Below are 6,745 nucleotides of genomic sequence, written 5' to 3' on the forward strand. Positions count from 1 at the left end.
TAAAGTAACCATGTACAACTAGACAGACAGTAAGAACAAGAGTCCAGGACTAAAGTAACCATGTACAACTAGACAGACAGTAAGAACAAGAGTCCAGGACTAAAGTAACCATGTACAACTAGACAGACAGTGAGAACAAGAGTCCAGGACTAAAGTAACCATGTACAACTAGACAGACAGTAAGAACAAGAGTCCAGGACTAAAGTAACCATGTACAACTAGACAGACAGTAAGAACAAGAGTCCAGGACTAAAGTAACCATGTACAACTAGACAGACAGTAAGAACAAGAGTCCAGGACTAAAGTAACCATGTACAACTAGACAGACAGTAAGAACAAAAGTCCAGGACTAAAGTAACCATGTACAACTAGACAGAACAGTAAGAACAAGAAGTCCAGGACTAAAGTAACCATGTACAACTAGACAGACAGTAAGAACAAGAGTCCAGGAACTAAAGTAACCATGTACAACTAGACAGACAGTGAGAACAAGAGTCCAGGACTAAAGTAACCATGTACAACTAGACAGACAGTAAGAACAAGAGTCCAGGACTAAAGTAACCATGTACAACTAGACAGACAGTAAGAACAAGAGTCCAGGACTAAAGTAACCATGTACAACTAGACAGACAGTAAGAACAAGAGTCCAGGACTAAAGTAACCATGTACAACTAGACAGACAGTAAGAACAAGAGTCCAGGACTAAAGTAACCATGTACAACTAGACAGACAGTAAGAACAAGAGTCCAGGACTAAAGTAACCATGTACAACTAGACAGACAGTAAGAACAAGAGTCCAGGACTAAAGTAACCATGTACAACTAGACAGACAGTAAGAACAAGAGTCCAGGACTAAAGTAACCATGTACAACTAGACAGACAGTAAGAACAAGAGTCCAGGACTAAAGTAACCATGTACAACTAGACAGACAGTAAGAACAAGAGTCCAGGACTAAAGTAACCATGTACAACTAGACAGACAGTAAGAACAAGAGTCCAGGACTAAAGTAACCATGTACAACTAGACAGACAGTGAGAACAAGAGTCCAGGACTAAAGTAACCATGTACAACTAGACAGACAGTAAGAACAAGAGTCCAGGACTAAAGTAACCATGTACAACTAGACAGACAGTAAGAACAAGAGTCCAGGACTAAAGTAACCATGTACAACTAGACAGACAGTAAGAACAAGAGTCCAGGACTAAAGTAACCATGTACAACTAGACAGAACAGTAACAACAAGAGTCCAGGACTAAAGTAACCATGTACAACTAGACAGACAGTAAGAACAAGAGTCCAGGACTAAAGTAACCATGTACAACTAGACAGACAGTAAGAACAAGAGTCCAGGACTAAAGTAACCATGTACAACTAGACAGACAGTAAGAACAAGAGTCCAGGACTAAAGTAACCATGTACAACTAGACAGACAGTAAGAACAAAAGTCCAGGACTAAAGTAACCATGTACAACTAGACAGACAGTAAGAACAAGAGTCCAGGACTAAAGTAACCATGTACAACTAGACAGACAGTGAGAACAAGAGTCCAGGACTAAAGTAACCATGTACAACTAGACAGACAGTAAGAACAAGAGTCCAGGACTAAAGTAACCATGTACAACTAGACAGACAGTAGAACAAGAGTCCAGGACTAAAGTAACCATGTACAACTAGACAGACAGTAAGAACAAAAGTCCAGGACTAAAGTAACCATGTACAACTAGACAGACAGTAAGAACAAGAGTCCAGGACTAAAGTAACCATGTACAACTAGACAGACAGTAAGAACAAGAGTCCAGAACTAAAGTAACCATGTACAACTAGACAGACAGTAAGAACTAGAGTCCAGGACTAAAGTAACCATGTACAACTAGACAGACAGTAAGAACAAGAGTCCAAAACTAAAGTAACCATGTACAACTAGACAGACAGTAAGAACAAGAGTCCAGAACTAAAGTAACCATGTACAACTAGACAGACAGTAAGAACAAGAGTCCAGGACTAAAGTAACCATGTACAACTAGACAGACAGTAAGAACAAGAGTCCAGGACTAAAGTAACCATGTACAACTAGACAGACAGTAAGAACAAGAGTCCAGGACTAAAGTAACCATGTACAACTAGACAGACAGTAAGAACAAAAGTCCAGGACTAAAGTAACCATGTACAACTAGACAGACAGTAAGAACAAGAGTCCAGGACTAAAGTAACCATGTACAACTAGACAGACAGTGAGAACAAGAGTCCAGGACTAAAGTAACCATGTACAACTAGACAGACAGTAAGAACAAGAGTCCAGGACTAAAGTAACCATGTACAACTAGACAGACAGTAAGAACAAGAGTCCAGGACTAAAGTAACCATGTACAACTAGACAGACAGTAAGAACAAGAGTCCAGGACTAAAGTAACCATGTACAACTAGACAGACAGTAAGAACAAGAGTCCAGGACTAAAGTAACCATGTACAACTAGACAGACAGTAAGAACAAGAGTCCAGGACTAAAGTAACCATGTACAACTAGACAGACAGTAAGAACAAGAGTCCAGGACTAAAGTAACCATGTACAACTAGACAGACAGTAAGAACAAGAGTCCAGGACTAAAGTAACCATGTACAACTAGACAGACAGTGAGAACAAGAGTCCAGGACTAAAGTAACCATGTACAACTAGACAGACAGTAAGAACAAGAGTCCAGGACTAAAGTAACCATGTACAACTAGACAGACAGTAAGAACAAGAGTCCAGGACTAAAGTAACCATGTACAACTAGACAGACAGTAAGAACAAGAGTCCAGGACTAAAGTAACCATGTACAACTAGACTAACACAGAACAGAGTAAGGACTAAAGTAACCATGTACAACTAGACCAGGACTAGGACTAGTAACCATGTACAACTAGACAGACAGTAAGAACAAGAGTCCAGGACTAAAGTAACCATGTACAACTAGACAGACAGTAAGAACAAGAGTCCAGGACTAAAGTAACCATGTACAACTAGACAGACAGTAAGAACAAGAGTCCAGGACTAAAGTAACCATGTACAACTAGACAGACAGTGAGAACAAGAGTCCAGGACTAAAGTAACCATGTACAACTAGACAGACAGTAAGAACAAGAGTCCAGGACTAAAGTAACCATGTACAACTAGACAGACAGTAAGAACAAGAGTCCAGGACTAAAGTAACCATGTACAACTAGACAGACAGTAAGAACAAGAGTCCAGGACTAAAGTAACCATGTACAACTAGACAGACAGTAAGAACAAGAGTCCAGGACTAAAGTAACCATGTACAACTAGACAGACAGTAAGAACAAGAGTCCAGGACTAAAGTAACCATGTACAACTAGACAGACAGTAAGAACAAGAGTCCAGGACTAAAGTAACCATGTACAACTAGACAGACAGTAAGAACAAGAGTCCAGGACTAAAGTAACCATGTACAACTAGACAGACAGTAAGAACAAGAGTCCAGGACTAAAGTAACCATGTACAACTAGACAGACAGTCCAGAACAACCAGTCCAGGACTAAAGTAACCATGTACAACTAGACAGACAGTAAGAACAAAAGTCCAGGACTAAAGTAACCATGTACAACTAGACAGACAGTAAGAACAAGAGTCCAGAACTAAAGTAACCACGTACAACTAGACAGACAGTAAGAACAAGAGTCCAGAACTAATGTAACCATGTACAACTAGACAGACAGTAAGAACAAGAGTCCAGGACTAAAGTAACCATGTACAACTAGACAGACAGTAAGAACAAGAGTCCAGGACTAAAGTAACCATGTACAACTAGACAGACAGTAAGAACAAGAGTCCAGGACTAAAGTAACCATGTACAACTAGACAGACAGTAAGAACAAGAGTCCAGGACTAAAGTAACCATGTACAACTAGACAGACAGTAAGAACAAAAGTCCAGGACTAAAGTAACCATGTACAACTAGACAGACAGTAAGAACAAGAGTCCAGGACTAAAGTAACCATGTACAACTAGACAGACAGTAAGAACAAGAGTCCAGGACTAAAGTAACCATGTACAACTAGACAGACAGTAAGAACAAGAGTCCAGGACTAAAGTAACCATGTACAACTAGACAGACAGTAAGAACAAGAGTCCAGGACTAAAGTAACCATGTACAACTAGACAGACAGTAAGAACAAGAGTCCAGGACTAAAGTAACCATGTACAACTAGACAGACAGTAAGAACAAGAGTCCAGGACTAAAGTAACCATGTACAACTAGACAGACAAAGAACAAGAGTCCAGGACTAAAGTAACCATGTACAACTAGACAGACAGTAAGAACAAGAGTCCAGGACTAAAGTAACCATGTACAACTAGACAGACAGTAAGAACAAGAGTCCAGGACTAAAGTAACCATGTACAACTAGACAGACAGTAAGAACAAGAGTCCAGGACTAAAGTAACCATGTACAACTAGAGAAAAACAAGAGTCCAGGACTAAAGTAACCATGTACAACTAGACAGACAGTAAGAACAAGAGTCCAGGACTAAAGTAACCATGTACAACTAGACAGACAGTAAGAACAAGAGTCCAGAACTAAAGTAACCATGTACAACTAGACAGACAGTAAGAACAAGAGTCCAGGACTAAAGTAACCATGTACAACTAGACAGACAGTAAGAACAAAAGTCCAGGACTAAAGTAACCATGTACAACTAGACAGACAGTAAGAACAAGAGTCCAGGACTAAAGTAACCATGTACAACTAGACAGACAGTAAGAACAAGAGTCCAGGACTAAAGTAACCATGTACAACTAGACAGACAGTAAGAACAAGAGTCCAGGACTAAAGTAACCATGTACAACTAGACAGACAGTGAGAACAAGAGTCCAGGACTAAAGTAACCATGTACAACTAGACAGACAGTAAGAACAAGAGTCCAGGACTAAAGTAACCATGTACAACTAGACAGACAGTAAGAACAAGAGTCCAGGACTAAAGTAACCATGTACAACTAGACAGACAGTAAGAACAAGAGTCCAGGACTAAAGTAACCATGTACAACTAGACAGACAGTAAGAACAAGAGTCCAGGACTAAAGTAACCATGTACAACTAGACAGACAGTAAGAACAAGAGTCCAGGACTAAAGTAACCATGTACAACTAGACAGACAGTAAGAACAAGAGTCCAGGACTAAAGTAACCATGTACAACTAGACAGACAGTAAGAACAAGAGTCCAGGACTAAAGTAACCATGTACAACTAGACAGACAGTAAGAACAAGAGTCCAGGACTAAAGTAACCATGTACAACTAGACAGACAGTAAGAACAAGAGTCCAGGACTAAAGTAACCATGTACAACTAGACAGACAGTAAGAACAAGAGTCCAGGACTAAAGTAACCATGTACAACTAGACAGACAGTAAGAACAAGAGTCCAGGACTAAAGTAACCATGTACAACTAGACAGACAGTAAGAACAAGAGTCCAGGACTAAAGTAACCATGTACAACTAGACAGACAGTAAGAACAAGAGTCCAGGACTAAAGTAACCATGTACAACTAGACAGACAGTAAGAACAAGAGTCCAGGACTAAAGTAACCATGTACAACTAGACAGACAGTAAGAACAAGAGTCCAGGACTAAAGTAACCATGTACAACTAGACAGACAGTAAGAACAAGAGTCCAGGACTAAAGTAACCATGTACAACTAGACAGACAGTAAGAACAAGAGTCCAGGACTAAAGTAACCATGTACAACTAGACAGACAGTAAGAACAAAAGTCCAGGACTAAAGTAACCATGTACAACTAGACAGACAGTAAGAACAAGAGTCCAGGACTAAAGTAACCATGTACAACTAGACAGACAGTAAGAACAAGAGTCCAGGACTAAAGTAACCATGTACAACTAGACAGACAGTAAGAACAAGAGTCCAGGACTAAAGTAACCATGTACAACTAGACAGACAGTAAGAACAAGAGTCCAGGACTAAAGTAACCATGTACAACTAGACAGACAGTAAGAACAAGAGTCCAGGACTAAAGTAACCATGTACAACTAGACAGACAGTGAGAACAAGAGTCCAGGACTAAAGTAACCATGTACAACTAGACAGACAGTAAGAACAAGAGTCCAGGACTAAAGTAACCATGTACAACTAGACAGACAGTAAGAACAAGAGTCCAGGACTAAAGTAACCATGTACAACTAGACAGACAGTAAGAACAAGAGTCCAGGACTAAAGTAACCATGTACAACTAGACAGACAGTAAGAACAAGAGTCCAGGACTAAAGTAACCATGTACATCTAGACAGTCAGAACAAGAGTTCAGGACTAAAGTAACCATGTAACTAGACAGACAGTGAGAACAAGTCAGGACTAAAGTAACCATGTACAACTAGACAGACAGTAAGAACAAGAGTCCAGGACTAAAGTAACCATGTACAACTAGACAGACAGTAAGAACAAGAGTCCAGGACTAAAGTAACCATGTACAACTAGACAGACAGTAAGAACAAGAGTCCAGGACTAAAGTAACCATGTACAACTAGACAGACAGTAAGAACAAGAGTCCAGGACTAAAGTAACCATGTACAACTAGACAGACAGTAAGAACAAGAGTCCAGGACTAAAGTAACCATGTACAACTAGACAGACAGTAAGAACAAGAGTCCAGGACTAAAGTAACCATGTACAACTAGACAGACAGTAAGAACAAGAGTCCAGGACTAAAGTAACCATGTACAACTAGACAGAC

This window comes from Tachypleus tridentatus, chromosome 3 (assembly GCF_004210375.1).
Source record: "Tachypleus tridentatus isolate NWPU-2018 chromosome 3, ASM421037v1, whole genome shotgun sequence".
Classification (NCBI taxonomy): Eukaryota; Metazoa; Arthropoda; class Merostomata; order Xiphosura; family Limulidae; genus Tachypleus; species Tachypleus tridentatus.